We start from the raw sequence: 10071 nt of genomic DNA on the forward strand, positions 1-10071 counted from the left end.
ATTCCAAAGGTTTGCAGGCAGTGAATTCTTTGTAGGTGCATCCTACACGATTTCCTGTACTGCTAGATCCAAGGTTATTGTTGGTATGTAGCGCAGCCTGTACTGCAGCTATGTTTGAAGCTAGAAAAGTACGGAATTCCTCTTCATTCATATTTACGGTGTGTCGAGTAGTCGGTGCCATTTCCTTCAAAATAGTCAAATGGAACAAGTTAATCATACAGAATATTAAGAGTAGTTAATAGTATTTCGTAGCATAATATGAACTCATTTATAAAAGCTTTTTCTTCATATTAGCGTTTTATAAGTTTAAATTCGGGTAGTACCTACCCGTTAAGTTCATACTTAGTAGCTAATATACAATTCAACTACTACAATTCTATATGAAAAACTGATTGTAATAATATTTCGCGTTCAAACTTTTATACAATATTTTACAAACTTACAATACCGCTTATTTTACATAAAACATGAAATATAGCACACAATAACTTTGATACAAGATAGTTGTGAAGATAATTCTAGCTAGTACACAAGTCGTTCAGCAAAGGCAATAAAGACACGTAATTCATACGTCCAGAAACAAGTCATGCATTCTGGTTTTACTAGGACTACTTCCCATCCTTGGTCTTGTGGAACATAGCCGTTATGGCCGTTGATAAGACAGCGTGTTGTAACGTCGTCAAAGGGACGAGGGTTACGTAATGTCCAACAGCCCCGTAATAATCTAAAACCTCATTTCTTACCCCAATTACCGACTCCGTCACTTGTGGAAACGTTTTGTTTAATAGTTGTAGCCCGATGTTCTTGTTCTCACTTTGGTGAGAAGCGAACATTACTAATCCGTAAGCATAACATGCTTCTTTATGTTGCATGTTAGCCGCTTTTTCTAAATCACGAAGTCCAATATTCGGATATATTGAGTCAAAATAATTTCTTAACCCGTTGCGTAAAATAGCATTTGGGTTCCCCGCAATATATGCGTCAAAGTAAACACATCGTAACTTATGGGTTTCCCAATGTGATATCCCCCATCTTTCAAATGAAAGTCTCTTATAAACCAAGACATTCTTGGAACGTTCTTCGAATGTCTTACAAACTGATCTCGCCTTAAATAGTTGTGCCGAAGAATTCTGGCCGACTCTAGACAAGATTTCATCAATCATGTCTCCGGGTAGGTCTCTTAAAATATTGGGTTGTCTATCTATTTTGTGTTTTTAAACTGTAAAATAGACAAGAGTTAGTTTCATAAAAAAAAATACTTATTAATACAAGCAATTTTTACATATATCATAAAGCATAAGAACACTATATTACATATATTACACCACACGAATACAACTATCTTATTCCGACTCGCTCGTTTCTTCTTCTTCGGTTTTAGTTCGTTTTGCCAAGTTTCTAGGGATATATGATGTTCCCCTAATACGAGCCGTCGTTGTCCACATTGGTTTAGAAAAACCTGGTGGTTTAGAGGTTCCCGGGTCATTGTTACAACTTAAGAACTTCGGGGGTTGACGATACATATAAAGTTCATCGGGGTTGGAATTAGATTTCTCTATTTTTATGCCCTTTCCCTTATTATTTTCTTTTGCCTTTTTAAATTCAGTTGGGGTAATTTCTATAACATCATTGGAATTCTCGTCGGAATCCGATTCATCGGAGAATTGGTAATCCTCCCAATATTTTGTTTCCTTGGCGGAAACACCATTGACCATAATTAACCTTGGTCGGTTGGTTGAGGATTCTCTTTTACTTAACCGTTTTATTATTTCCCCCACCGGTTCCGATTCTTCTTCCGGTTCCGATTCTTCGTCCGGTTCCGATTCTTCTTCCGGTTCTGACTCTTCTTCCGGTTCCTCTTCGGGAACTTGTGAATCAGTCCACGAATCATTCCAATTTACATTTGACTCTTCATTATTATTAGGTGAGTCAATGGGACTTGTTCTAGAGGTAGACATCTATCACATAATATCAAACACGTTAAGAGATTAATATATCACATAATATTCATATGTTAAAAATATATAGTTTCCAACAAAAATGTTAAGCAATCATTTTTAAAGAAAACACGGTCGAAGTCCAGAATCACTAATGCATCCTAACAAACTCGATAAGACACACTAATGCAAATTTTCTGGTTCTCTAAGACCAACGCTCGGATACCAACTGAAATGTCCCGTTCTTATTGATTAAAAACGTTCCATATTAATTGATTTCGTTGCGAGGTTTTGACCTCTATATGAGACGTTTTTCAAAGACTGCATTCATTTTTAAAACAAACCATAACCTTTATTTCATAGATAAAGGTTTTAAAAAGCTTTACGTAGATTATCAAATAATGATAATCTAAAATATCCTGTTTACACACGACCATTACATAATGGTTTACAATACAAATATGTTACAACAAAATAAGTTTCTTGAATGCAGTTTTTACACAATATCATACAAGCATGGACTCCAAATCTCGTCCTTATTTAAGTATGCTACAGCGGAAGCTCTTAATAATCACCTGAGAATAAACATGCTTAAAACGTCAACAAAAATGTTGGTGAGTTATAGGTTTAACCTATATATATCAAATCATAATAATAGACCACAAGATTTCATATTTCAATACACATCCCATACATAGAGATAAAAATCATTCATATGGTGAACACCTGGTAACCGACATTAACAAGATGCATATATATAAGAATATCCCCATCATTCCGGGACACCCTTCGGATATGATATAAATTTCGAAGTACTAAAGCATCCGGTACTTTGGATGGGGTTTGTTAGGCCCAATAGATCTATCTTTAGGATTCGCGTCAATTAGGGTGTCTGTTCCCTAATTCTTAGATTACCAGACTTAATAAAAAGGGGCATATTCGATTTCGATAATTCAACCATAGAATGTAGTTTCACGTACTTGTGTCTATTTTGTAAATCATTTATAAAACCTGCATGTATTCTCATCCCAAAAATATTAGATTTTAAAAGTGGGACTATAACTCACTTTCACAGATTTTTACTTCGTCGGGAAGTAAGACTTGGCCACTGTTGATTCACGAACCTATAACAATATATACATATATATTAAAGTATGTTCAAAATATATTTACAACACTTTTAATATATTTTGATGTTTTAAGTTTATTAAGTCAGCTGTCCTCGTTAGTAACCTATAACTAGTTGTCCACAGTTAGATGTACAGAAATAAATCGATAAATATTATCTTGAATCAATCCACGACCCAGTGTATACGTATCTCAGTATTGATCACAACTCAAACTATATATATTTTGGAATCAACCTCAACCCTGTATAGCTAACTCCAACATTCACATATAGAGTGTCTATGGTTGTTCCGAAATATATATAGATGTGTCGACATGATAGGTCGAAACATTGTATACGTGTCTATGGTATCTCAAGATTACATAATATACAATACAAGTTGATTAAGTTATGGTTGGAATAGATTTGTTACCAATTTTCACGTAGCTAAAATGAGAAAAATTATCCAATCTTGTTTTACCCATAACTTCTTCATTTTAAATCCGTTTTGAGTGAATCAAATTGCTATGGTTTCATATTGAACTCTATTTTATGAATCTAAACAGAAAAATTATAGGTTTATAGTCGGAAAAATAAGTTACAAGTCGTTTTTGTAAAGGTAGTCATTTCAGTCGAAAGAACGACGTCTAGATGACCATTTTAGAAAACATACTTCCACTTTGAGTTTAACCATAATTTTTGGATATAGTTTCATGTTCATAATAAAAATCATTTTCTCAGAATAACAACTTTTAAATCAAAGTTTATCATAGTTTTTAATTAACTAACCCAAAACAGCCCGCGGTGTTACTACGACGGCGTAAATCCGGTTTTACGGTGTTTTTCGTGTTTCCAGGTTTTAAATCATTAAGTTAGCATATCATATAGATATAGAACATGTGTTTAGTTGATTTTAAAATTCAAGTTAGAAGGATTAACTTTTGTTTGCGAACAAGTTTAGAATTAACTAAACTATGTTCTAGTGATTACAAGTTTAAACCTTCGAATAAGATAGCTTTATATGTATGAATCGAATGATGTTATGAACATCATTACTACCTTAAGTTCCTTGGATAAACCTACTGGAAAAGAGAAAAATGGATCTAGCTTCAACGGATCCTTGGATGGCTCGAAGTTCTTGAAGCAGAATCATGACACGAAAACAAGTTCAAGTAAGATCATCACTTGAAATAAGATTGTTATAGTTATAGAAATTGAACCAAAGTTTGAATATGATTATTACCTTGTATTAGAATGATAACCTACTATAAGAAACAAAGATTTCTTGAGGTTGGATGATCACCTTACAAGATTGGAAGTGAGCTAGCAAACTTGAAAGTATTCTTGATTTTATGTAACTAGAACTTGTAAAATATATGAAGAACACTTAGAACTTGAAGATAGAACTTGAGAGAGATCAATTAGATGAAGAAAATTGAAGAATGAAAGTGTTTGTAGGTGTTTTTGGTCGTTGATGTATGGATTAGATATAAAGGATATGTAATTTTGTTTTCATGTAAATAAGTCATGAATGATTACTCATATTTTTGTAATTTTATGAGATATTTCATGCTAGTTGCCAAATGATGGTTCCCACATGTGTTAGGTGACTCACATGGGCTGCTAAGAGCTGATCATTGGAGTGTATATACCAATAGTACATACATCTAAAAGCTGTGTATTGTACGAGTACGAATACGGGTGCATACGAGTAGAATTGTTGATGAAACTGAACGAGGATGTAATTGTAAGCATTTTTGTTAAGTAGAAGTATTTTGATAAGTGTCTTGAAGTCTTTCAAAAGTGTATGAATACATATTAAAACACTACATGTATATACATTTTAACTGAGTCGTTAAGTCATCGTTAGTCGTTACATGTAAATGTTGTTTTGAAACCTTTAGGTTAATGATCTTGTTGAATGTTGTTAACCCATTGTTTATTATAACAAATGAGATGTTAAATTGTTATATTATCATGATATTATGATATATAATATATCTCCGTATGATGTATATACAGTTAAATGTCGTTACAACGATAATCGTTACATATATGTCTCGTTTCGAAATCATTAAGTTAGTAGTCTTATTTTTACATATGTATTTCATTGTTAATACACTTAATAATATATTTACTTATCATTTAACATAATTAACCAAGTGTATCAATATCTTAATATGATTCATATGTACCTAGTAAGACGTTGTTATAACGATAATCGTTATATATATCGTTTTCGAGTTTCTTAAATTAATAGTCTCATTTTTATGTATATAACTCATTGTTAAAATACCTAATGAGATACATACTTATAATAAAAACATGTTAACTATATATATAACCATATATATGTCATCGTATAGTTTTTACAAGTTTTAACGTTCGTGAATCACCGGTCAACTTGGGTGGTCAATTGTCTATATGAAACATATTTCAATTAATCAAGTCTTAACAAGTTTGATTGCTTAACATGTTGGAAACATTTAATCATGTAAATATTAATCTCAATTAATATATATAAACATGGAAAAGTTCGGGTCACTACACATAATATACAATACAAGTTGATTAAGTTATGGTTGGAATAGATTTGTTACCAATTTTCACGTAGCTAAAATGAGAAAAATTATCCAATTTTGTTTTACCCATAACTTCTTCATTTTAAATCCGTTTTGAGTGAATCAAATTGCTATGGTTTCATATTGAACTCTATTTTATGAATCTAAACAGAAAAAGTATAGGTTTATAGTCGAAAAAATAAGTTACAAGTCATTTTTGTAAAGGTAGTCATTTCAGTCGAAAGAACGACGTCTAGATGACCATTTTAGAAAACATACTTCCACTTTGAGTTTAACCATAATTTTTGGATATAGTTTCATGTTCATAATAAAAATCATTTTCCCAGAATAACAACTTTTAAATCAAAGTTTATCATAGTTTTTAATTAACTAACCCAAAACAGCCCGCGGTGTTACTACGACGGCGTAAATCCGGTTTTACGGTGTTTTTTCGTGTTTCCAGATTTTAAATCATTAAGTTAGCATATCATATAGATATAGAACATGTGTTTAGTTGATTTTAAAAGTCAAGTTAGAAGGATTAACTTTTATTTGCGAACAAGTTTAGAATTAACTAAACTATGTTCTAGTGATTACAAGTTTAAACCTTCGAATAAGATAGCTTTATATGTATGAATAGAATGATGTTATGAACATCATTACTACCTCAAGTTCCTTGGATAAACCTACTGGAAATGAGAAAAATAGATCTAGCTTCAAAGGATCCTTGGATGGCTTGAAAGTTCTTGAAGCAAAATCATGACACGAAAACAATTTCAAGCAAGATTTCCACTCGAAATAAGATTGTTATAGTTATAGAAATTGAATTAAAGTTTGAATATGATTATTACCTTGTATTAGAAAGATAACCTACTTTAATTAACAAAGGTTTCTTGATCTTGGATGATTACTTAGAATGGATTTAGAAAACTTGGAAGTAAACTTGCAATCTTGGAAGTATTCTTGATTTTATGAAACTAGAACTTTTGGAATTTATGAAGAACACTTAGAACTTGATAGAGATCAATTAGATGAAGAAAATTGAAGAATGAAAGTGTTTGTAGGTGTTTTTGGTCGTTGGTGTATGGATTAGATATAAAGGATATGTAATTTTATTTTCATGTAAATAAGTCATGAATGATTACTCATATTTTTGTAATTTTATGAGATATTTTATGCTAGTTGCCAAATGATGGTTCCCACATGTGTTAGGTGACTCACATGGGCTGTTAAGAACTGATCATTGGAGTGTATATACCAATAGTACATACATCTAAAAGCTGTGTATTGTACGAGTACGAATACGGGTGCATACGAGTAGAATTGTTGATGAAACTGAACGAGGATGTAATTGTAAGCATTTTTGTTAAGTAGAAGTATTTTGATAAGTGTCTTGAAGTCTTTCAAAAGTGTATGAATACATATTAAAACACTACATGTATATACATTTTAACTGAGTCGTTAAGTCATCGTTAGTCGTTACATGTAAATGTTGTTTTGAAACCTTTAGGTTAACGATCTTGTTGAATGTTGTTAACTCATTATATATTATAACAAATGAGATGTTAAATTGTTATATTATCATGATATTATGATATATAATATATCTTAGTATGATATATATACAGTTAAATGTCGTTACAACGATAATCGTTACATATATGTCTCGTTTCGAAATCATTAAGTTAGTAGTCTTATTTTTACATATGTATTTCATTGTTAATACACTTAATAATATATTTACTTATAATTTAACATAATTAACCAAGTGTATCAATATCTTAATATGATTCATATGTACCTAGTAAGACGTTGTTATAACGATAATCGTTATATATATCGTTTTCGAGTTTCTTAAATTAATAGTCTCATTTTTATGTATATAACTCATTGTTAAAATACCTAATGAGATACATACTTATAATAAAATCATATTAACTATATATATAACCATATATATGTCATCGTATAGTTTTTACAAGTTTTAACGTTCGTGAATCACCGGTCAACTTAGGTGGTCAATTGTCTATATGAAACCTATTTCAATTAATCAAGTCTTAACAAGTTTGATTGCTTAACATGTTGGAAACACTTAATCATGTAAATAAAAATTTCATTTAATATATATATAAACATGGAAAAGTTCGGGTCACTACAGTACCTACCCGTTAAATAAATTTCGTCCCGAAATTTTAAGCAGTTGGAGGTGTTGACGTATCTTCTGGAAATAAATGCGGGTATTTCTTCTTCATCTGATCTTCACGCTCCCAGGTGAACTCGGGTCCTCTACGAGCATTCCATCGAACCTTAACAATCGGCATCTTGTTTTGTTTAAGTCTCTTAACCTCACGATCCATTATTTCGACGGGTTCTTCAATGAATTGAAGTTTTTCATTGATTTGGATTTCGTCCAACGGAATAGTAAGATCTTCTTTAGCAAAACATTTCTTCAAATTTGAGACGTGAAAAGTGTTATGTATAGCTGCGAGTTGTTGAGGTAGCTCCATTTGGTAAGCTACTGGTCCGACACGATCAATAATCTTGAATGGTCCAATATACCTTGGATTTAATTTCCCTCGTTTACCAAATCGAACAACGCCTTTCCAAGGTGCAACTTTAAGCATGACCATCTCTCCAATTTCAAATTCTATATCTTTTCTTTTAATGTCAGCGTAGTTCTTTTGTCGACTTTGGGCGGTTTTCAACCGTTGTTGAATTTGGATGATCTTCTCGGTAGTTTCTTGTATAATCTCCGGACCCGTAATCTGTCTATCCCCCACTTCACTCCAAAAAATCGGAGACCTGCACTTTCTACCATAAAGTGCTTTAAACGGCGCCATCTCAATGCTTGAATGGTAGCTGTTGTTGTAGGAAAATTCTGCTAACGGTAGATGTCGATCCCAACTGTTTCCGAAATCAATAACACAAGCTCGTAGCATGTCTTCAAGCGTTTGTATCGTCCTTTCGCTCTGCCCATCAGTTTGTGGATGATAGGCAGTACTCATGTCTAGACGAGTTCCCAATGCTTGCTGTAATGTCTGCCAGAATCTTGAAATAAATCTGCCATCCCTATCAGAGATAATAGAGATTGGTATTCCATGACTGGAGACGACTTCCTTCAAATACAGTCGTGCTAACTTCTCCATCTTTTCATCTTCTTTTATTGGCAGGAAGTGTGCTGACTTGGTGAGACGATCAACTATTACCCAAATAGTATCATAACCACTTGCAGTCCTTGGCAATTTAGTAATGAAATCCATGGTAATGTTTTCCCATTTCCATTCCGGGATTTCAGGTTGTTGTAGTAGACCTGATGGTTTCTGATGTTCAGCTTTGACCTTAGAACACGTCAAACATTCTCCTACATATTTAGCAATATCGGCTTTCATACCTGGCCACCAAAAATGTTTCTTGAGATCCTTGTACATCTTCCCCGTTCCAGGATGTATTGAGTATCTGGTTTTATGAGCTTCTCTAAGTACCATTTCTCTCATATCTTCAAATTTTGGTACCCAAATCCTTTCAGCCCTATACCGGGTTCCGTCTTCCCGAATATTAAGATGCTTCTCCGATCCTTTGGGTATTTCATCCTTTAAATTTCCCTCTTTTAAAAATCCTTGTTGCGCCTCCTTTATTTGAGTAGTAAGGTTAGTGTGAATCATTATATTCATAGATTTTACTCGAATGGGTTCTCTGTCCTTCCTGCTCAAGGCGTCGGCTACCACATTTGCCTTCCCCGGGTGGTAACGAATCTCAAAGTCGTAATCATTCAACAATTCAATCCACCTACGCTGCCTCATATTCAGTTGTTTCTGATTAAACATGTGTTGAAGACTTTTGTGGTCGATATATATAATACTTTTGACCCCATATAAGTAGTGCCTCCAAGTCTTTAATGCAAAAACAACCGCGCCTAATTCCAAATCATGCGTCGTATAATTTTGCTCGTGAATCTTCAATTGTCTAGACGCATAAGCAATCACCTTCGTCTGTTGCATTAATACACAATCGAGACCTTGCTTTGATGCGTCACAATAAATCACAAAATCATCATTCCCTTCAGGCAATGACAATATAGGTGCCGTAGTTAGCTTTTTCTTCAATAATTGAAACGCTTTCTCTTGTTCATCATTCCATTCAAATTTCTTCCCTTTATGCGTTAATGCAGTCAAGGGTTTTGCTATTCTGGAAAAGTCTTGGATGAACCTTCTGTAGTAACCAGCTAGTCCTAAAAACTGGCGTATGTGTTTCGGAGTTTTCGGGGTTTCCCACTTTTCAGCAGTTTCTATCTTTGCCGGATCCACCTTAATACCTTTTTTGTTCACTATGTGACCGAGGAATTGAACTTCTTCCAATCAAAATGCACACTTTGAAAATTTAGCGTACAATTCTTCCTTCCTCAATACTTCTAACACCTTTCTCAAATGTTCACCGTGTTCTTGGTCATTCTTTGAGTAAATAAGTA

Source organism: Rutidosis leptorrhynchoides, chromosome 3 (genome assembly GCF_046630445.1).
Source record: "Rutidosis leptorrhynchoides isolate AG116_Rl617_1_P2 chromosome 3, CSIRO_AGI_Rlap_v1, whole genome shotgun sequence".
In the NCBI taxonomy this organism is placed as follows: Eukaryota; Viridiplantae; Streptophyta; class Magnoliopsida; order Asterales; family Asteraceae; genus Rutidosis; species Rutidosis leptorrhynchoides.